The following is a 23046-nucleotide window of genomic DNA, read 5'->3' on the forward strand; positions in this document are numbered from 1 at the left end:
TGAGCCTGGGCTACTGGACGGACACTGTCATCCACATGGAGATGCACTTGAGAGTCTTTTAGTTTTCCCAACCCACTAAATAGGGAGGGAAAGCTGTTCACCATGGCTTGTACATCCAGATCCGCAGGGTCGGTTATGGTATGAATAATCTGGATGAGTCCTAGCTTTAATGCAGTATGATAGCTGAGAAGACAGCCTCCCTATGCTTGCAATGTGTGAAAAGTGGTTTTCTGCCTGTTTTCTTTATAGCTAAGTTCAGCGTCAAATTGTCCCATTGTAACTAGAGGTGTTTTAGATCCATATGGAAAGATCTTAGTATGCACTTGCTGTAGGACAGGCTTTGTTTTCAGTTGTTCATATGCATTGCTGTCTATGATATCCACTGAAGCTTCTGTATCTATTGTAAAGGTGATATCAGTGTTGCAGAGGGCGAGCGTGATACAGGGAGGCTGTACTGAGCCAGTGACAGAGGTAGTGAACACATAATTCTCAGCCACAGACATTTCTTCTATATCCTGATTCACCATTTTTACATTTGCGGGCTTTGTCATAGGTAGAGGAGACTTGTTGTGCGCTGACTTGCAGACAGCGGCAAAATGGTTCTCTTTTCCACGTTTACTGCATGTTTGTCCCATAGCTGGACATCTGTTCAGGGGGTGAGGGAAATCTTGTCCACATCTATAGCATTTCTTCTGTTTCGGGGCTTGCTTATCTTGTGCACTTTTATGTTTGAGATTATGCACATGTAAATTATCCCCATTCTACATGGCGGTGGCCTGATGATCTGCTATCTCAATAGCACGGGCCATCTTGAGCAAATCATGCAGAGAGAGATCCTGCTGCAAAGCTTTACGTCGTATATTATTAGACGATCAGGTGACAATTACTTGAGTTACAATTTCATCATCTACGTCCGTAAATGCACATCCATGTGCTAGCTCTTTTAGCCGTGTGACATAGGTGTCTATGGATTCTTCTGGAAGCTGCTTAGCAATCCTGAACTTGTATCTTTCATATCTGATGTTTTGTTTGGGGTTGAAGTAGTCAGTGAGAGCTTTGGTGCAGTTGCTGTATGTGTCTGTCTCTGCTGCAGGTAACGTGCTGTATATGTCATAGACTCCTGTGCCCGCGCAATGCAGGAGCACGGCTCTCTTTCTTTTCTCCTCTTTTATGTCCATAGCTTCCAGGAAGTTCTCAAACTGGTTTAGCCATTTTCTCCAGTTATGAGAGAGATTAATGACATCAGTCATATCAAACTGTGGGAAGGTGTGCAAGTAGTCAGTCATGATGGAGTCTCTCAGTAACGCGGGCGTGTTAAGCGGTAAAGCAGGGGTCAGTATTCACAGCAGCAGGTGATTCAATCCCATCCTCATCGCCAGTTGTAGTGTCCACACGGTACAAGGAATTCAAGAGAGTAGATTTTAACTGTATTTTATTCCTCTTCTTCTTCCTCCAGCACACCGCATAACATGTTTCTCATCAGGCTAAAAACTGAAACTAAAAGCCTCCCCAACTCACTTCCGGTCACAAGACTTCGTTTTCTTAAAGAGACTGATCTAACCATTATACATTACAGTGGTAAATGACTATTCTAGCTGTAAACGTCTTGTTTTTATTGCAATATCTACATAGGTGTTGTAAGGCAGCGCTAGTCATCATAATGGGGGATACTCGCTGCACCGGATAAATTAAGGCACATAAGCAATGTCCTTCCGATAATTCACAATGCAGTTTATTATTTCGTCATAAACCGCTAATCACACAGTCCATCTTAGTATACGCCCGGCATGTTTACACCTATCACCTCCGGGAGCTTCTCAAGTGGCAGACCGGCATATTACACACATCACAATTCGGGAGCCTTTCCAGCGACAGATACGTCCACTTGGCTCCCGTTATAGCCCTCGGCTAGGCAACAACATAAATGTCCGTATAACGCAGCGTTTTACCTTTAGCGGGTTTTGGCTGCTACAGTCCGTTTATTCCGCCACCACTGTGGCTTTGCGGCTTTCCCAGGTGGGGGTCTCTAGCCGTCGTCCCCTCGTAGGCTACTGGTATGTCTTCCACACTTGACATCCAGCCTGTGCCTTTCAGGGTTCTGCACCAAGCCGGCTCTCCCTCAAAGGCCACTGACATCCACGCACCGGATCCAGGCTTGGCCTTTCAGGCTGCCAGGCTTCACTCTCGGCCTCCCTAGGCCTCTCACAAACGGTATCCCACACACACGGAGCACAGGCCTCACGCCTCACACCGAACACACCTGTCTCAAATTACCTGGGTTTATATATCCTGTGCACACACACATACATACTGACAGGACCTTAACTGTGTGCATAAGGACCTGTGTGATGTCACGGTCATGTGACCAGTCAGTTAAAGGGGAAGGTACATGGTCAGGTAAAACACATCCTGGACCATTTACAGTAATGCTAGCAAGCTGCTGCATTACATATCCCTCCCCTCTGTTCAAACTTGTGGGGTTGAACACATAATATACACAATCACCTCATATCCCACAGCTCATACGGAGACCATGTACTTGTCAATTGCGCTGTTCAGCCCCTGGAATATTAGTCAATGACATTAGCCCATTCCTTAGGGACCTACCATTTGTCACTGTCACTGATTTCGTCAGGTCACCTTTCCGGGTCGTAACCTTGTCAGGTTTCCCCCGCTCCCAGCGGTCAGTCATAATCTTGTCAGACCTCCCCCGCTCCCAGCGGTCAGTCATACAACGGTGTGACTCACATGCCCTGGTATCTAAGGTCCGGTTCGACTCCGTACTGTCCCGTCCTCTATGGGGTCGTTTGTATGGGCTGCTCAAACCTGAGTTACTGGAGGTCTCACTACCTCTAAACCCACGCCCACTACTTTCAGGACATCTTGAAAGGTCCCTAACTCCAGCTGTAGCTGTTCTGCTTTTTAGGGGGCCCTTTCTCTGTCGGGTCTCACTATTTCTAGACGGCTTCCATCTTCTGCTGCTCAGATGATGCTGTCTATCTACTCGCAGTCTAGCGAGATTCAATTGTTCTACCTCCTGCAGGTAGGTCACTCGGTACTCAATCAGCATGCGTATATATTCTAGGCTTTCTTCTGTTCCTACAGCGGAGAAGGACACCATGCCGTCTTCGTCTGGTATCCAGTCCTGATGAACACGTGGACTGCTTACTTTCACCACACCAGACTTCTTGACCATCATCTGCATGGCTCGACCGCTTCTCCCAATGAGCTTCCTCACCAGAACATGAGGCACCCGGATGACCTCTTCACGCATACTGTGAGCTTTCCTCATCAGCTCCAGTTGTCTAACGGCTTGTTCCGTCTTCAACCGGAGAAACCGCTTCGTGCGAATACATCGCCAATGCATATCACTTAGGATCGCCACCCTCTTCATTGTGACTTCGGTCTTGGACAGAACCACCAGCTGTTTAGCTTCGGAGGTCAAGTACACCTTACAGGCTCCCACAGCCTTCTTAAACTCTTCATGCACGGACTCACGGGTGCATTCTTCCCTCAAATCCTCGGGTACATCTATGAGGCATTTGTACCAAGACGTTTTCGGACTCACCAGTAGTTTCCAGACGATCAACCAGCTCAGGGTTCAGGGACAACTGACTTTCAGCTTCTTCCCCCTGTATGCTTACCCTGAGCTGACTCACAGCTACAAATTCACGAATTTTCGTCTTGACCACTTCCACTTCATATTTATCTTCTGTTACCCTGCTCTTAGCTCTCCTCAGGTCCACCTTCTCATGGTATAAGGGAGTGAGTACAACGTGTTTGCCCTTTTCCTTCTCCAAGGAGGCCTCACTCACCGAGTGATACTTTGTCAGGCGACTTTTGAGCCCGGAAACCTCTTCCTCTAGTTCCGTCACTCGCCTCTCAGCGGCCCGTCTCTGAAGCTCTTCCTGCTTCAACTGCTGTTTTAACAGTAGAGTTCTCTCAGACCTCTCTTGCTTCAAATGGGCCTGAAGCAATTCCTTGAGCTCCCTGATCTCGGCTCTTACTTCCACTGAATCATCCAAGCTCGCATCACTCGAGGAGGTATCTGCTTCATACCTCCCCTCACCAGCGGCCAACTCCTGGCCCTGGTCTGTGGCTTCTCCGATGGACTCCTCCATCTTTTTCCGCTCAGCTTCCATCTTGCTGACTGTTTCTTTAAGGCACGTCTCCGCCCTCTGGAGAGTTTCACAGGACATCTGTAGCTCCTTCATCTGAGCTTCCAGACCTAGGGTCTTTCCACGGAGATAATCATTCTCCTCACGGGTCTCTTGCAGAGTGGTCTCACCCACTTGGCGCACTTGCTCTGCACCCGCCTTATCCTCCTCTAGTTTTTCTTTTACCTTGAGGAGATCCTCATAATCTCTCTTAAGTTGTTGCAGTTCCATACCGAACTTTTCATCACACTCCTTCTTGGAGTCACACAGCTCCTGGTTCAACTGTTCGTGCAATCGTTCTAGGTTTTGTTCACGCCCAGCAACTTCATGCTGCAGCGCCTCTTTGAGGGCAGACAGCTCTAACTGTACCAGGGAGAAGCGATCTTTCACCTCGCATAACTCATCTTCATACACCGCTTTGTCAATCTGTAATTGAAAAACCTCTTCCTTGATTTTGCGGCGGTCCTCCTTAATTGCGTAGAACATTTCCTTCCAATGGTTAATTTCCGCGTTGCTTCCCTCCACGTCTCGCTGCCAGTTCCTCATAACCTGGTATATTTTCTGTTGTTCAGATTCCAGGTTCAGCTGGTCTGAGGACACGTTCCCCAGGTTTTCCCTTAGTTGCTGCACGTCACTCTGATACTGCTGCCGGATAGGCTCCAGCTCTTGGTCATAACTGGCCGCCTCCTCTTTCAGGGCTGTCAGATCCTTCTGACTCGGTACCGTACCGGAGGTTGCTACTGGCAACATCACCTCCTTTTCTATTTCTAATGGAGGATCCACACTTGAAGCATAGGCACACAGTACTATATTCTTTTTATTTTCATTTTCAGGGAGTACTACCGGAGCAACCTTTTTGTGGCCCTTGCGCCGTCGACGACGAGAGGGGGACTCTCTCCCCTCGTCTAGCCCCTCCTGACCGAACTCACTTTTTACTTTCATAGTGTCACAGTCAGCTACGGGGTCTGTGTCCCTCCCCATGGTGTTGTGGACTAACAGGTCACCTCCCACTTTGACGTCACCCCCTTCTACTGGAGTTACCCCGTTATCAACGGTCACATTGGCATTTTTAGGAGGTACCAACCCACAACCAGTAACAATTTCCAGTTTTCTGCAGTCCACACTCTTGTGAAAATCCGCCCCTTTTTTAGACTCCGCCTCCTTTTTAACAACCACACCGGCAGGGTAATTTTTGCACAAAAAATCAGCAGTAGTCTTAGGACTCAGTTCACAACATCTCTTACCACCTCCCTGGGCACTCTGGGACAACACTGGCGCCCCCGGAGAGTCCATAGAATGGTCCACTGCCGCCATTCCATATGATGCCCACAGCTCCTGCGGTTCCTGCACCATGTCCAGTAAAAGTTTCCCAAATACCAGCTCCGGTCCCAACCGGCCCTTCAACCGCTCAATAGCTCCAGACAGATCTGCTGCTTTGCTCACAGCCATCACGGTACGCTGTTCACACTAGAACTTCACCGCTCTCCCGGAGAAAATATTCGTGGCCCCACTGAGCCACTGCAAACCAGGTTTGAGTGCGACGCCAATCTTCGCAACCCCGCCGAGTTGCAGCAAACAACCGGATTTGAGTGCGACGCCAATCTTCGCAACCCCGCCGAGTTGCAGCAAACAACCGGATTTGAGTGCGACGCCAATCTTCGCAACCCCGCCGAGTTGCAGCAAGATGCTTTATCTACACTCGTCGTCCCGTGTCGTTGCCCCTAGCAACCGGGTTGTCGTTGCCGCTAGCAACCGGGCTGCCGCTGCCCGCACTCTCGAACCATATGTAAGGCAGCGCTAGTCATCATAATCGGGGATACTCGCTGCACCGGATAAATTAAGGCACATAAGCAATGTCCTTCCGATAATTCACAATGCAGTTTATTATTTCGTCATAAACCGCTAATCACACAGTCCATCTTAGTATACGCCCGGCATGTTTACACCTATCACCTCCGGGAGCTTCTCAAGTGGCAGACCGGCATATTACACACATCACAATTCGGGAGCCTTTCCAGCGACAGATACGTCCACTTGGCTCCCGTTATAGCCCTCGGCTAGGCAACAACATAAATGTCCATATAACGCAGCGTTTTACCTTTAGAGGGTTTTGGCTGCTACAGTCCGTTTATTCCGCCACCACTGTGGCTTTGCGGCTTTCCCAGGTGGGGGTCTCTAGCCGTCGTCCCCTCGTAGGCTACTGGTATGTCTTCCACACTTGACATACAGCCTGCGCCTTTCAGGGTTCTGCACCAAGCCGGCTCTCCCTCAAAGGCCACTGACATCCACGCACCGGATCCAGGCTCGGCCTTTCAGGCTGCTAGGCTTCACTCTCGGCCTCCCTAGGCCTCTCACAAACGGTGTCCCACACACACGGAGCACAGGCCTCATGCCTCACACCGAACACACCTGTCTCAAATTACCAGGGTTTATATATCCTGTGCACACACACATACATACTGACAGGACTTTAACTGTGTGCAAAAGGACCTGTGTGATGTCACGGTCATGTGACCAGTCAGTTAAAGGGGAAGGTACATGGTCAGGTAAAACACATCCTGGACCATTTACAGTAATGCTAGCAAGCTGCTGCATTACAGTGTGTAGAGGCCCATTTCCAACAACCACCACTCCAGTGTTTTAATGGTACATTGTGTTTGCTAACTGTGTAAGAAGGCTAATGGATGCTTAGAAAACCCTAGAAAACCCTTGTACAAGTATGTTAGCCCAGCTGAAAACGGTTTGGCTGATCTGAGAATCTATAAAGTTGACCTTCCTTTGAGCTAGTTGAGAATCTGGAGCATTACATTTGTTTGTTCTATGAAACTCTCAAAATGGCCAGAAAAAGAGAACGTTCATGTGAAACTCGACAATCTATTCTTGTTCTTAGAAATGAAGGCTATTCCATGCGAGAAATTGCCCAAGAAACTGAAGATTTCCTACAACGGTGTGTACTACTCCCTTCAGAGGAGAGCACAAACAGGCTTTAACCAGAGTAGAAAGAGAAGTGGGAGGCCCGCTGCACAACTGAGCAACAAGACAAGTACATTAGAGTCTCTAGTTTGAGAAATTGACGCCTCACAGCTCCTCAACTGGCAGCTTCATTAAATAGTACACGCAAAACGCCAGTGTCAACGCCTACAGTGAAGAGGTGACTCCGGAATGCTGGCCTTCAGGGCAAAGTGGCAAAGAAAAAGCCATATCTGAGACTGGCTAATAAAAGGAAAAGATTAATATGGGCAAAAGAACACAGACATTGAACAAAGGAAGATTGGAAAAAAGTTTTATGGACAGATGAATCAAAGTTTGAGGTGTTTGGATCACACAGAAGAACATTTGTGAGACGCAGAACAACTGAAAAGATGCTGGAAGAGTGCCTGACGCCACCTGTCAAGCATGGTGGAGGTAATGTGATGGTCTGGGGTTGCTTTGGTGCTGGTAAAGTGGGAGATTTGTACAAGGTAAATGGGATTTTGACTAAGGAAGGCTATCACTCCATTTTGCAACGCCATGCCATACCCTGTGGACAGCGGTTGATTGGAGCCAATTTCATCCTACAACAGGACAATGACCCAAAGCACACCTCCAAATTATGCATGAACTATTTAGGGAAGAAGCAGGTGGCTGGTATTCTATCTGTAATGGAGTGGCCAGCGCTGTCACCAGATCTCAACCCCATTGAGCTGTTGTGGGAGCAGCTTGACCGTATGGTATGCAAAAAGTGCCCATCAAGCCAATCCAACTTGTGGGAAGGGCTTCAGGAAGCATGGGGGGAAATTTCTCAAGATTACCTCAGCAAATTAACAGCTAGAATGCCAAAGGTCTGCAATGCTGGAATTGCTGCAAAGGGAGCATTCTGTGACAAAATCATTATTTCTATCCTTGTCAATGTCTGGACTATATTTTCTAATCATTTTCCAACTCATTTGATAAATAAAAGTATGAGTTTTCACGGAAAACACAAAATTGTCTGGGTGACCCCAAACTTTTGAACGGTAGTGTATATATACAGTATCGTATTATCGGCAGAACATCTCATGTTTACACGGGGCGATGTGCTGCAGATAGCGATGACTTTTATGCCGGCATAAAAATCAAATCACCCGACGAACAAGAATTTTGCTCATTTGTAAAGTGATTGCTGACATGTTTGCACTGGTGGATAATGGGGAACCAACACAATGGTTACCACGATCATAACTAGACCCGTGGGGTCATTGGGCCTGCCAACACCAGCCCAGTTTTCTGAGGAAGCACATTTAGCTGAAATGTATTGCGAAGCAAAAATCCACCAGCTACCTTGTGACGCAATAGCTATAGTGGCTGGCAGCCTATCAGAGGCTGGCAGCTGACATCGGTGTGCCTGTTGTAGGCACTATTACAAGATGGGGGAAATTATTACAGCAAGTGACCCAGGATGGGGAGATTATACCAGAAAGAGGGCCAGGATGTGGGACATTATTACAGGATGGGAGACATTATTACAGGATGGAGACCAGATTTAGGGACATTATTACAGGATGGGGAACATTACAGGATAGAGGCCAGGATGAGGGACATTATTACAGGTTGGCGGACAGGATTACATGATGGTGACCAGAATGGGGGACATTATGACAAGAAAGGGAAAATTACAGGATGGAGGCCAGGATGAGGGACATTAATACAGGACCTGGGGCATTATTACAGGTTGGGGGACAGGATTACAGGATGGGGAGCACGATGAGGGACATTATTACAGGACCTGGGGCATTATTACAGGTTGGCGGACAGGATTACATGATGGTGACCAGAATGGGGGACATTATGACAAGAAAGGGAAAATTACCGGATGGAGGCCACGATGAGAGACATTATTACAGGACTTGGGACATTATTACAAGTTGGAGGACAGGATTACAGGATTGGGGCCAAGATGGGGGACATTATTACAGGAAGGGGCCAGGATGAGGAACATAATTACTGGACGGAGAACATTATTACAGGATGGGGGACTGTCATGCTCCACCCAGACGGCAAATGGCGCATGGCGAGACGGATGGGAAGGGGAGCACTGCCACTAGAGAAGGATAAGAGGGAAACCCCTGAACTTGCCCTGCATAACCCTAAGCACCCTGACATCACTAGACAGGTTCTTTCAACCCTGTGTGGCGATCACGTTCCTATCCCTGTCTTTCCCTGAACACCACCCTTGCTAGTGCGCAGGGCAGCAGAAACACTAGTCCTGCTCTATAATAAAGGCACAAAAGGGAAACAGACAAGGGTATAAAGAAACAGTAATCCCCCAACTGTGCACCCAGACTAAAGAAATGTAAAAAGGGCAAAGTAGGGTGAGACAAACCAAAAAGGGAGACAAAGAAAAGGAAAACACCAAACAAACTTCCAAATAGCAATCTCCGGGGACAACTCCTAAAGGACTTCTCTTTTTCACAGCTCACACCTCCAACCACAACCAATATATAGCAAGCTATCACTGGCACCTACCCAAGCTAAGTGGTGAGTTCTCATAACAGAGGGGAGTGAAGAAATCAGAACTGCTGAGATAACCCAGAACATTAAGCCTTAGGAGACAAACAGAACTGCTTAACCCTTGCAACAACAAAACAATGGAAATCTGCACAGCTAACTAGATCCAGCCAGTGCAGGCATGTGTGTAGCCAAACGCTGCGATTGTCTGGCTCCTAAATTAGAGGCGACATCACTAGACAGGGAACATTATTACAGGATGGGAGACATTACTGAAGGAAGGATAGGGACCATGATAGAGCACATTATTATAATGTCCATAGATCTGATCAACATGTTGATGGGGGCCCTAGTCCAAATTTTGCATTGGGGCCCATAGGACTCTAGTTACGCCACTGATTATGACCCTGGGATAAGTAATCAATATCAGATTGATGAGAGGTACAAAAACCTGGTTCTCCCTTAAGTCATTTGTGCGCGACCAGAAGTAAACAGCGTAGTGGTCATTCTCGAGCAGAGCAATTTAGCTTCCATTCATTTCAATAATAATATGTTACATATTTGAGGGATGCAATCATTGGGACTATGGTTAGAGGAACATGCATATAAAGGGCCCATACTCACCTCTGGGCTACCACCAAACCATTTCTCATCAGTTGCTGTATCACAGCTACTATGTTCGGAGGCTGCACAATGCATGTGTATATGTGGAATTATCTATGAAGGGAAAGGGGTTGTCCATTACTAGGACAACCCCTTCTCATATCCCACACTTGACCCCGATAAAACCAAAAAGCTTATACTCACCTCCCGTGCCGGCACCGTTCCAGCAGTGTTGGCACTCGCGGTCCCGGAGCTCTCGTGAGGTTGTCGTGACACATGGTGCATGGCGCCCAATCAGCGCTGGTGTCACTGTCTCCACCTTCTGTCGAATTGAACACGAAGAGGAAGTCCATGCTGCAGCTGATCTCTGATTTCCTCTTCATTTGACCAAAGGCGGGGGCAGTGACGCCAGCACTGATTGGGCGCCTGGCTCACGTGTCACAACAATCGCACGGGTGCCCCGGGGAGCGCGAGTGCCGACACCACTGGAATGGTGCCTGCACGGGAGGTGAGTGTAAGCTTTTTTATTTTATTGAGGCCAAGTGAGGGGTATGAGAAGGAGTTGTCCTACAAGTGGACAACTTCTTTAAGGCTGCGGCTACACAGTAATTTGGTATATTTTTATCAAGGTCAAATGTTACATGACTGCTGTTACACTGTTTTGGGGAGAATAAGCTTATATAAATGCAGCATATGCACACCATAAAATGGATATTCAGCAGACGCCCAAGTATCCGGGACAATTGGGACTAGAGATGAGTGGATCAATTCAAGGGACTCTGGTCCAGCGTCCAGGCCAGTGGTACCTGGTAGCTGGATGGGAGACTCTGAATCTCTTACGGCGCCCCCAGCTTTTTGATTAACCAGGCTGGCACAATGTCATCTGTGCATCCTGCTCATCTCTAGATGGCACCTGTGGATTTTTTTTTGTTCATTCATTCATAGTTGTAGCAACCAGAACTTTCTCATCCTTATGTTTATTCACTATACGACATCTTGCTTTTTGGTGTCTGTAAGGCCCTGTTCACACGTTGCATAAAGAGTGATTTGTTTACATAATTACAATCTTCTCTGTTTATTGCATTTTAGCTGCATTTTTTATGCATTCCCCCCTTATTTTATACATTTTTATGCAGATTTGAAGCAGCGTTTTTAATGTGTTTTTATAGTACAGAAAAGCTTTGATTCTGCACATAAAGTCCTGCTCATAGTTATTGGCACCCATTGGCACCCATGAAGTAAGTACATAATGTGACATATCTCCTGAAAAAGATGAATGAAGTGAAACAGTTTTTTTGTATAGAGCACTCGTGTTAAATACAAAAGAGCAAACAATAAACAATAATTTAAATCAAGAAAACAATGGGAGGGTAAAATAGAAAAACCTAAAGCTTGCTGTGTCACTGGTATTGGCACCCTTTACATTAATTTAGTATGGAAAAACATTTTGACTCGCCTGTGGTAAATCACAAAAGAGATTCACCTGTGATTAATTGTTGGTGCCCATGTGACATGAATTAGCCAATGAATAATGACTTCAGTGTTTTAAAAAGCCACATGGTAGGCCCTGTTCCTTTGTCACAATGGTGTAGACAAAGGAGCTGTCTAAGGACATCAGAACTGCTATTATTAGCAAACACAAGATTTCCAAAGGGTATAAGGCCATCTCCAAAGACCTTGGTATCCCAGTTTCAACAGTGCAAAATGTTATTAAGAAGTTTGTCAAGCATGGAACCATCAAGAACCTACCTGGACGTGGGGGATAGAGGTAAATTGACAAGAAATGTCTTTGAAGGTTGGTGCTAATGGTGGAAATAACACTGCGTCAAACATCCAAAGACCTGAAGGCCAACCTGGAACAGTCTGGGGCCATGGTTTTAACAAGTACCATACGCCGCACATTAAACCAAGCAGAGCTGTATGGGCGAAGGCCAGGGAAGAAACCATTGCTGAAGAAAAGACATAAAAAGTAACGACTGATCTTTGCCAAAGAGTACCTTGACAAACCACAATCCTCCTGGGAAAATGTTCTGTGGACAAATGAAACAAAAATAGAGCTTTTTGGCAATGCAAAGCAACAGTTTGTTTACAAACGACGCAATGAAGCTTATAAGGAAAAGAACACCTTACCAACAGTAAAGCATGGTGGAGGATCCATAATGCTGTGTGGTTGCTTTGCTGTGTCTGGTACTGGAAGCCTTGACCGTATCACAGGAATTATGAAATCAGAGAATTATCAAGAGATTTTAGAGCAAAATGTTCTACCAAGTGTAAGAAAACTTGATTTGAGTCGAAGATAATGGGTCCTCCAGCAAGACAATGACCCAAAGCACACATCCAAAAGTACACAGGAATGGTTCAAAAAGACAAAATGGACGGTTTTAAAATGGCCAGCAAGGAGTCCTGACCTCAATCCCATTGAAAATCTGCCATTGGGCAAAAGAACCCTGCAAACATTCAAGAGCTGTAACAAACTGCAAAGGAAGAGTGGGAGAAAATTCCAGCTGAGAAGAGCAAAAAGCTTATAGATAGCTACAAGAAATGTTTGGAAGCTGTCAGCAATGAAAGGGAGTGCAACCAAGTATTAATTAGGGGTATGACGCGCCCCCTGGGCCGTGGGGTACTCGGTAGCCGGGCCGGTCGATGCTGGGGGACGTCACGGTGGCAGTGACCCGGTCCGTGACCCAGGGCGGTCAATTAAAGGGAAAGTGAAAGGGGAATAACGTTTTTAGAGATAATGTTTGTGACGCCACCTGTGGTATGCGGCTATATGGGGCAGCCGCTGCGGTGCAGATCCCCTGGAGCTGATGGTGATGTAGCAGAGTTGGTTCAGCTCTCTACAGGCAGAGCTAAGCTCCGGGGCAGTGTAGATGATTTGAAGAGTAGATGTTGTCGGCAGTGACAGTGTCGTTCAGGGCTGAGGGCGCAGGTAATGAGCAGACAACAAATTAATGGCGGTCTCCTCTTATCTTTACTTGCTGTTTGGCAGAGCAGAATGGGGCACGGGTACTAGCTGGTAGTGGAGGTTCAGGCGGCCTGGAAGCAAGTTGGGGATCCACCTCGCCAGGTGGAGTTGTAGGCCTTCCCTCTGCGCTATTCTGTTTGGCCCTGCTGCTTGAAGCTATGCTGCGGGCCTTGTCCCTGAGTAAAACGTCTTTTTCCTCACCCGTATGGCAGGCAGCTCGGGCCTTCCTCAAGTGTCGCTCCCACGTGGCAGTGCTGGGCCCTATGGTGCTGCTGCGCTGCCGGGCGTCCGGTGGGGCCAGGAGACCTGCAGTCTCCTGCCCTGCGGATTCTGCTGCTGGGCCTTCAGTGCCCCACAACCACGGACTCCGGTGTCTGGTTCACTTGCGCTTCTCTCCTCTGGGGCGAGCTTGTACACAGCTCCCTTCCCCAGGTCCTTCCTCGTCGCTGCCTTGTCTCCAACTCCTCTTCCACTCACTCTTACTAACCCCGCCTCCAGATTCCAGTTGCTAAGGAGAGGAGCTCCCCTTCCTGGTCTGGAGCCACGAAAGTGTTATATGCTGGTAAACCTGATTAGGGGACCCCTCCTTGCTTCCAGTCATGGCATCACCCCTTTTGAGGGAGGCAATGCCACTGTGGCAACCGGACCCCTGGGGTGCCACATTCCCCCCTAGTTAAATTCAGTACTCCCGGAATGAGGACACCTTTTAGAGTTAACAATTAACAACAATAACAATTCACATTACAAATAGTTTAAAAAGTCTCAAAAAGGCAAAAATCACAAAAACCCAACAAAAATTGGTAGCAGTCACTGCGGCGCTTATTCTTTACGCCGCTATCCGGGAATTGTCTTTTTCCGGATACCTGAAGGTTGGTTGGTGGGAACCGCCTCAACCCACTTCGTATATCGTCCCTGGGCGTGGCTTCAGGGCACTCTGTCGGTGGGCCTGGTTTTCGGCCACGCCTGCGGTTTATTTTCAAGGCCAACAATTAACTTTATTCAACACTGTCCTGACCACACCTAGTCCTGTGGTTCATTTGTCCATAAATTTAATAACTATATCTTAACGGTTGCAACTATATACTATACACTTTTATTTTATTACACTTTAGTCCTTATAACGGGCAGGGAGCTGACCTATGGTACTACGGGTTGATCTACGCAGTACATTTGTTGCCAATGACCTACCCAGGTCTCTAGTGTCTACCGCTGGTGTTGTGGGTGCACTACTCACTACGCTTCTTGTGGACCTACGTAGTACTGGTATACCAGATCGCCTTCTGCGAACTCCTATACTCACCATGGAACTGGCAGATTCACCGCTAGCAGGGGGTAGATTCACTTGTTCCACTGCCGTTGTGGCATCTGTTGCTGGGGCCGACTGGTCTCTCTGCTGTTCTAGAGTCTCTGCGGCTTCCGGTGAGGCTACTTGGGGAAAGGTCAAGACAGGTACCACGAATGCTTGGTTCATCTGCATCCATGACCGGAGAAGTTCTCCAAGGATGGTTTGGACCGTCTCTTCCACCTTTTCTGTGTGCTGGGGGCTGTTTTGATCTTCGCCTTGGTGTCTCAATTGATCAGGGCATATCTTCAGGTGGTCTCTTGAGACTGCTGCCGAAGTCTCTCCTCCATCTCTACTGATGAGACATACCTTGGTGTTGTCAAAATGTGAAGGCAAGACGGTTTATGGCTCAACCTCCCACTGATCATCTAATTTGTGAACTCGTCTCTTCCTTTTGAGTACCTGTTCTCCAGGTGACAAGGGAACTGCAGGTGCGTGCTGATTATAAGTTCTTTCCTGCCTCTGTCTCGCCTGGGACAAACTTCTCTCTACACATTCTTGCACCTTGCGGTATTGTTGCTGCCGCTCCGTATCCCAATCTGTATCTGGTGATGTCATCTCAGGTGTTAAAGCTTCCATGTCTAAGTCAATGGGTAACTTGCCAGGTCTTGCCCTCATCAGGTAGGTGGGTGTACAGTTGGTGGAGTTCACCGGGATGTGGTTATATAGATCTACCAAATCTGGTAACTTCTCTGGCCACAGGCTACGTTCTTCAAGGGGCAACGTCTTCAACAGGTCTATTACCACCTGGTTCATTTTCTCTCACAACCCGTTAGTCTGGGGATGATACGGCGTCGTCCTTATTTTCTTGCAGCCGTACAGGTTACAGAATTCTTGAAACACTTCTGCTTTAAAGGCTGGACCTTGGTCGGTCAGCACTCGTTCAGTGTAGCCGTGCGGGCGACAAAAGTGTTGTTGAAATGCTTTGGCTGCCATCTTAGCCGTCTGATCTTTCACTTGCACTACTACCAAGAACCGGGAGTAGTGGTCTACTATGGTGAGAGAGTAAACATAGCCTGACCAGTTTGGGGCTAGCTTCACGTGGTCCAAGGTTACCAGTTCAAGTGGTTGTTTAGTGATTATGGGCTGCAGGGGAGCCCTCTGGATATCACGGTCTTTCCGTCTCAGGTTGCATGGACCACATTCTCGACACCATCTCTCGATTGCTTTCCTCATGCCAACCCAGTAGAATCGCTCACGTAGCAGGACCTCCAACTTCTTCCACCCGAAGTTTCCTGTTCCATCATGGTACGCCTCTAAGACCATTGGCACATCCCACTTCAGGACTACTACTTGCCAGACCAGTTCGCGTGTCCGGGAGTTGATGCTTCTTCGACACAGCTTTCCCTCGTAGATGAACAGCTTGCCCTTCTCCTTCCACAACTGTTGTTGTTAGGGTGATTAATGAGTGGAACAGGCTGCCACGAGAGGTGGTGAGTTCCCCTTCAATGGACGTCTTCAAACAGAGGCTGGACAGACATCTGTCTGAGATGATTTAGTGAATCCTGCTTTGAGCAGGGGGTTGGACCAGATGACCCAGGAGGTCCCTTCCAACTCTACCATTCTATGATTCTATGATTCTATGTTGGGTCTCCTGTGGAGCATCTGGATCAGGGTGCGAGTCAGCTTGTGTCAGCTGGGTCGCTATCCTGCGTCTCTGCCCATCCATGGTGGGGCAATGGGTTAAACGTGGCCTCCCTGTTGGCAGAGCGCTTGTCCCTCACACAGTGGGAGCACTGGGTCACCCCGTGACGATGGAAAGCGGGTAGCTCTATCTCCCCATCTGGCAAGTTGGGCATCCTGGACAGCGCATCAGCATTAACGTTTTTATGCCCCGCCCAATACTTGATGGTAAACTCGTAACTGGACAGTCGAGCCATCCATCGTTGTTCTAGGGCACCAAGCTTCACAGTCTCCAGGTGCGTCAGAGGGTTGTTATCCGTGAAGACTGTAAATCTGGAGGAGGCGAGGTAGTGTTTGAAGCGCTCTGTTACAGCCCAGACTATGGCTAAAAACTCTAACTTAAAGGAAATATAGTTGTTGGGGTTCCTTTCCGTAGGACGGAGCTTCCTGCTGGCGTAGGCAATCACTCTCTCTCTGCCCTGCTGTACCTGGGACAGCACTGCTCCCAATCCCACACTGCTGGCATCCATATGGAGTATAAGGGGTTGGCCATAGTCGGGGTAGGCCAGGACTTCGTCTCCAGTAAGAGCCACTTTCAGTCGAGTGAAGGATTCGTCTTCTGGTTTACCCCATTTGAACGGAGGATTCGGGTTCTTGGCCCTCTTGGACTGACCCACTAAGAGGTCCTGCATGGGTGCCGCTATCTTGGTGAAACCCTTGATGAATCTCCTGTAGTAGCCTACCAGCCCGAGTAACTGCCGCACTTCCTTGATAGTGGAGGGTCTTGGCCAGTCCTTGATCACGGTGACTTTTTCAGGGTCTGGTGCTACACCTTCGGCACTTACCACATGGCCTAGGTACTGCACCTTGGGTTTCAACAGGTGGCACTTGGACGGCTTTACTTTCAGGCCAAAACCAGATAGGGCTTCGAACACCTCGGCCAGGTGCTCCAGGTGGTCTTCGTACGTCTTTGAGTAGACGATTATGTCATCTAGGTACAGCAGGACGGTTTCGAAGTTTTGTGTCCTAGGCAACACTCCATTAACCGCTGGAAAGTTCCCGGGACGTTGGAGAGCCCGAATGGCATGCAGTTGAACTTGCTGAGGCCCATTGGTGTCATAAACGCGGTCTTCTAACTGTCCGCCTCTGCCACGGGAACCTGCCAATACCCACTGGTGAGATCTAAAGTGGAGAAATAGTTAGCAGATCTCAGTGCTGCTAATGATTCAATTCTGGGTAATGGGTAGGCGTCCTTATGTGTAATGCGGTGAATCGGCCTATAATCAACACACATCCTCATTGTACCATCTTTCTTTCTAACAAGGACTAATGGAGCTGCCCAGGGGCTACAACTATCTCTGATTACCCCAGCCTCCTTCATCTCCCGTAACATTCCCTTGGCACATTGGTAGTGAGTTGGGGGTACAGGTCGGTACCTCTCTTTAATGGAAGGATGATCTCCTGTGGGGATATGATGTTGGACCCCTTTTACCTGCCCAAAATCTAGTGGGTGTTTGCTAAAGTCTCGCTCATATTCTTGGACCACCCGGTACACGCCATGCTTTTGGTGCAAAGGGGTAGAGTCAGTGCCTACTTGTAGCTTCTGACACCAATCCTCCATCTGCCCCTTGGGGCATTGTCTTCCGCCTGTTCAGATGGAGGCAAGGGTTCCACTGCCTTTATTGCGTTGTTACAGACAGTGAACAGCTTAGCAAGGGTAGCATACCGGGGTAAATGGACCTCTTTCTCCCCACAATTCAGGATGCGTATCGGTACTCTCCCCTTGCGGACATCGACTACACCCCTGGCTGTCAAGATGGTGGGCCTACTATCAGAGTACACGGGTTCTACCAGGGCCTGATAATCTTGACCCCTGAGACCTATTGCTGCCCGACACCATATTAACATTTCACTCCTAGGGGGCATTGCAATGGGGATTGGATCACTCATTCTGACACTGCCGACTTCTCCACCAGACAGCTCTACCTGTTGACTCTGCATCAGGGCTTTGATCTCCTTCTGCAGAACTTGCTTCTGACTGGAGCTGGCAGTCTCTGCGACCTGCAGCAACAAAACAATAATTTCCCCAAGACAATTCTCTATCACATTGGTGCCTATAGTTATCATAGGATGACTTTTTTGGGGATCAATATCAACAATAATCATTCCTTGTGATGGCAGTTCTACTCGGCCAACTTTTATGGTCACCTCTTTATACCCCACCTGAGGCAAGGGCTGACCATTGCTGGCATAGATACTAAGATGCTCATCTGGACTGCGGGTAATGTCTGAGTCAGTCCAGTATTGTTTATAAAGGATATATGGCATCGTTGTCACCTGGGACCCAGTGTCCAGCAGTGCGTTCATCGGGATGCCATCAAGTACGACAGGCAGGACCGGTCGTCCTTCCACGTGCTTGTCTTGCCAGCTTTGTGGGCCTGGTCGTCTTACTCCTGGGGGTTGGCCTTCTGCCCCAGGGGATGCTCGTTTAAATTACAGAATCTTGCGTAGTGCCCCGCCTTTTGACAGCGGCGGCAGATGGGTTGTCCGTCCTGGTCGTGGCAATCGCTGTTCCTACCTCTGGTCGGTGGAATTCTTCTCTGTCATCGCCACGGGACGTCATCTGGACTGGAAGCCAGCTGAATCTTTTCCTTTGGAGACACTTGCATGGCCTGCACGGTTTTAGTTAGTGTAGCCACACTTTTGGTCAGCTCCTGGACCTTAAGGCGTAGGTCTGCAGACGGGTCATGGTCTAGAGTCTGCGCGTCAGCCTCCACAGGAACTGGGGGAAAGGACGCCACCTCCTGGTGGTATGTGATAGCTGAATGCCGGAGGGGATGCAGTGCCGCCTGGGGTTGGTTCTCGCAGCACCCGGATGGCTCGGTCTTTAAATTGCGCAAAGTCCAGATCAGGGTTTTGCAGAGCCATAATGCACAGCTGTGTCCGGTGAGCGCTAGACAGGAGCCCCTCAATAAACTGCTCAGTTAGCAATCTGTCCTCGTCTCACACACTGTGGGGGTCTACCTGTTTGATTGCTCTAAACCTTCAGGAGGAACTGCGAGCTTAGTCCCGTACACTGTCCTGCACCCTTTGTTTGCACCCGTAGAACTTCATCTTAATCTCTGCTGCAGTGCGGGTGTCAAAGGTATCCTTCAACCAGGCCAGTATTTCCTTGATAGTGCCTTTGTCCCTGCCCGGCCGGGACTTCACCTCTCTCTGGGCTGCACCGATTAGCTAGCCTATGAGGATGCTGACTTTTTGCTCCTCAGACAGGGGGTACACTTTAAACAAACTGCGCAGTCTCTCCTCAAAGTTGTTCAGGGTGTGCGACTCCCCTGAGTACAGGGGCAACCACGCCGCCCCTGGTATATACGGCATTGATAACGGCATTACAGTGGCAGCCGCCGTGGCTGAATCCTCTCCTCGGTTGGGCATCCTCCTCCCCCCTAGTGAACCTCAGCCAGGTCCTGGGCGTCTGCTGACGTACCAGTATGCTGCTCTGCAGGTGGAAGGATCTCTTACCTGGCGGTTCCGGATCGGGGCCTCCTGCTTCCCCTCGGCCGACGGCAAATGACGTGATAACACAGTTCAGTACAGTCTATGGCACACAGGACCCAGTTATACTGGGCTTCGTGAATCCTGTTCGTGACGCCAAGTTGACGCGCCCCCTGGGCCGTGGGGTACTCGGTGCCGGGCCGGTCGTTGCCAGGGGAGATGTCACAGTGGCGGTGACCCGGTCCGTGACCCAGGGGGGTCAATAAAAGGAGATATTTACAAGGGATTTCTAGTTTTTATATACAGTTTGTGATGCCACCAGTGGTATGCGGCTAAAGGGAGCCGCCGCTGCGGAGCAGATCCTCTGGAGCTGTTGTTAATGCAGCAGAGTTGGTTTAGCTCTCCACAGGAAGTGCTTAGCTCAAGGGTAGTGTAGATGTTGCTGTTATGGAAGTAGCACTCGTGGTGCAGTGTAGTGCAGAGGATGGCTCAGTTAATAATTAGTCCACAACTTAATGGCGGTTTCCTCTTATCTTTACTTGCGGTGGTTAGGCAGACCGGGGCACGGGTACTAGCTGGTAGTAGAGGTCCGGGCGGCCTGGAAGCAAGTTGGGGGATCCACCTAGCCAGGTGGAGTTGTAGGCCTTCCCTTTGCGCTACCTCTTTGGCCCTGCTGCGTATAGCTATTCTGCGGCCCTCGTCCCTGAGTAAAATGTCTTTGTGCTCACCCGTACGGCAGGCAGCTGGGGCCTTCCTGGAGTGTCGCTCCCACGTGGCGGTGCTGGGCCCTATCGTGCTGCTGAGCCTCCGGGCGTCTGATAGGGCCAGGAGGCCTGCAGTCTCCTGCCCTCCGGTTTCTGCTGCTGGGCTTTCGGTGCCCCACAACCTCGGACTCCGGTGTCCGGTTCTTCTGCGCTTTCTTCTGGGGTGAACTGCCGTGCAGCTCCACTCCCTAGGTCTTTCCTCTTCGACGTCCTGACTTCAACTCCTGTCTGTTCTCCTCACACTAACTAACCCCGCCTCCAGATCCCAGTTGCTAAGGGGGGGAGCTCCTCTTGCTGGTCTGGAGCCAGGAAAGTGTTGCATGCTAGCAAAACCTGATTAGGGACCCCTCCTTGCTTCCAGGCATGGCATCACCCCCTTGTCAAGGAGTCAATGCCACTGTGGCAACCGGACTTCTGGGGTGCCACACATCTAAAAAGCTGTGCAGGTTTGGCGCATTTTTTCTCTATACGCTTCTATGAAAAAAAAAAACTGATGCATTTTTAAGTGCAGACTCATGAATACTTGTTTTTGCAGGATGGCTTGTAGTTTTGAATAACGCCATATAATGTACTGAAAAATAAAAGTGCAGTGAAATTGTCAAGAAAAAAACGCAATTCTACCATTGTCCATTGGGTTTTGTTCTTACGGCGTACATTCTGTGGTAAAAATTACCCTGAATCATGATTCTACTGGACAGTATGATTACGGCAATACCAAACTCGCAGATTTTTATTCTTCATTAACTGGAGAAAATAAATTATTAAAAGTTCTTTTTTTTTTTTTAAGCTTTGGGTTTGTGTCGCCATTCTCCATGAGCCGTAACATTTTCATTTTTCTCTCAAAGGAGCTGTGTGAGGGCTTGTTTTTTGTGAGACGACCGGAAGATTTTATTGATACAAATTTGGGATAGATATGATGTTTTAATAAGTTTTTATTGGGATTATATTTAGGGAGAAATGGTAACCGAAAAAAAAAAAACGCAATTCGGGTATTTTCATTTTAATTGTTAGCATTTTGGCCTTTACCAACTGGAGTACTTCATTTTGTATTTTGATAGATCGGACTTTTATGAATGTGGTGATGCCAAATATGTATATTTTTTTAATGGGGGGAGGGGTGATTCAAAATATATATATATATATATATATTTTTTTTTTTTTTGAATCACCAATGTATATATATATATATATATATATATATACACACATTACACATATAAGGAAAAAATATATATATATCTAAATTTAAACTATATTATATTTTTTTTTCCTTATATGTATAATGTATATATATATATATATATATATATATATATATATATATATATATATATACATATACTTATTTTCTTATTTCGCTTCTATACAGGAATACATACATATTTAGAAACTGTCTTTAAATATTGGAACACATATATCTATAAATATAATAATATATTAAATATAATAAATATCTATAAAGATAATTATTCCCTGGCATTTAAAAACAAAACTTTGGTGACTACTGTAACCATAACAACAGGGAGGCCGCCCCGGAAGTAATACCTCTCTGCGCTCAGGTGGCGTGTGACGCATTTCCTGATGCGTCGGTTGCTGTGGTGACGTCACCAACGCGACTCCTATAGTTGCCATCTTGTAGAACGGAACCAGGACGCTTCGATAAGTAAGTGGAGTCGGTCGGTCGGTAAGTAAGGCTGGGCTGTGTGTGAGGAGCTGCGGGCTCGGTGACCGCTGGGATTCCGGTTGTGTACCGCTGTGGCGGGTTCCGGCTCTTGTATACATAGTGTCACGTCTGTTACCTGCCATTATGTGTACGGTTCCTCTGTGCTCGGTGGAGGTGACGTCCCTGCGGCTTTTCCCGGTTGCTGGTGTGCGGCAGTGATGTGTGAGTGTGTACAGAGGAGGACGGATTGTGTCTGGTGCCCTTTACTGTCTTATTGGTTCCCATCAACAGTGATGTGTGGTGATTTCCATCATGGCGGCGTCTGTGAGCGCTCAGAGCTGACAACTAGGAGCCACCTTGCTTTTTGCATAGGTTTGGCACGTATGTCTGTGTGCCCGCTGCCAGTGCCGTCTATGTACCAACCATGGCAGGAGCGGACACAGATAGAAGAGGCCCCTGTGCAAGAACAGTATATGGGCCGTTTGCAGTCCAATGGCTCATCATAATGCATAATGCCAACTGTTTTTGAGATGGTAGTGGCCCCCATACCTCCAGAGCCCCTTTGCAGCTGCACCGGTTGCACCAATGGCAGGTCCACCCTTCCGGGTGTAGCTCCCCCAACCGATCAGACGTTGACGACCTAATCAAAAGATAGGTCATCAATGGAAAAAGTAGTGGACAACCTCTTAATATTTTTTAGTACACCTGTGGAATAAATAACTGCAATCAATTGCTTTTTACACCTCTCTACTGGAATTTTGGACCACTCTTCCTTTGCAAACTGATCCAGGTCTCCCATATGTGAAGGCGCCTTCTCCCAACAGCAATTTTAAGATCTCTCCACAGATGTTCAATGGGATTTAGATCAGCTGGTCTCTTCAGAACTCTCCAGCGCTTTGTTTCCTTACATTTCTGGGGGCTTCTTGAAGTATGTTTGGGGTCATTGTCCTGCTCGAAGACCCACGACC

General features: G+C 48.1%; 1 protein-coding gene across 5 annotated transcripts in view; it reads left to right on the forward strand.

The window, feature by feature from the left end:
• Window positions 1–23046, forward strand: part of SART1 (spliceosome associated factor 1, recruiter of U4/U6.U5 tri-snRNP) — a 187564-nt gene that overhangs the window by 142054 nt on the left and 22464 nt on the right. Inside the window, exon 1 of one of the 5 annotated variants that reach the window (XM_073658446.1) lies at window positions 21951–22078. The exons of 2 other annotated variants lie outside the window; for them this stretch is intronic. The gene's annotated coding sequence lies outside the window, so the exon portion shown is untranslated. Of the gene's footprint in view, window positions 1–21950; window positions 22104–23046 lie in introns of those variants that run through there. 2 more of the 5 variants (XM_073658447.1, XM_073658448.1) reach the window with 2 other exon arrangements.

The sequence above is a fragment of the Phyllobates terribilis genome, unplaced genomic scaffold (assembly GCF_046119375.1).
Source record: "Phyllobates terribilis strain yellow unplaced genomic scaffold, ASM4611937v1 Scaffold_13__5_contigs__length_258822181, whole genome shotgun sequence".
Taxonomy (NCBI): domain Eukaryota; kingdom Metazoa; phylum Chordata; class Amphibia; order Anura; family Dendrobatidae; genus Phyllobates; species Phyllobates terribilis.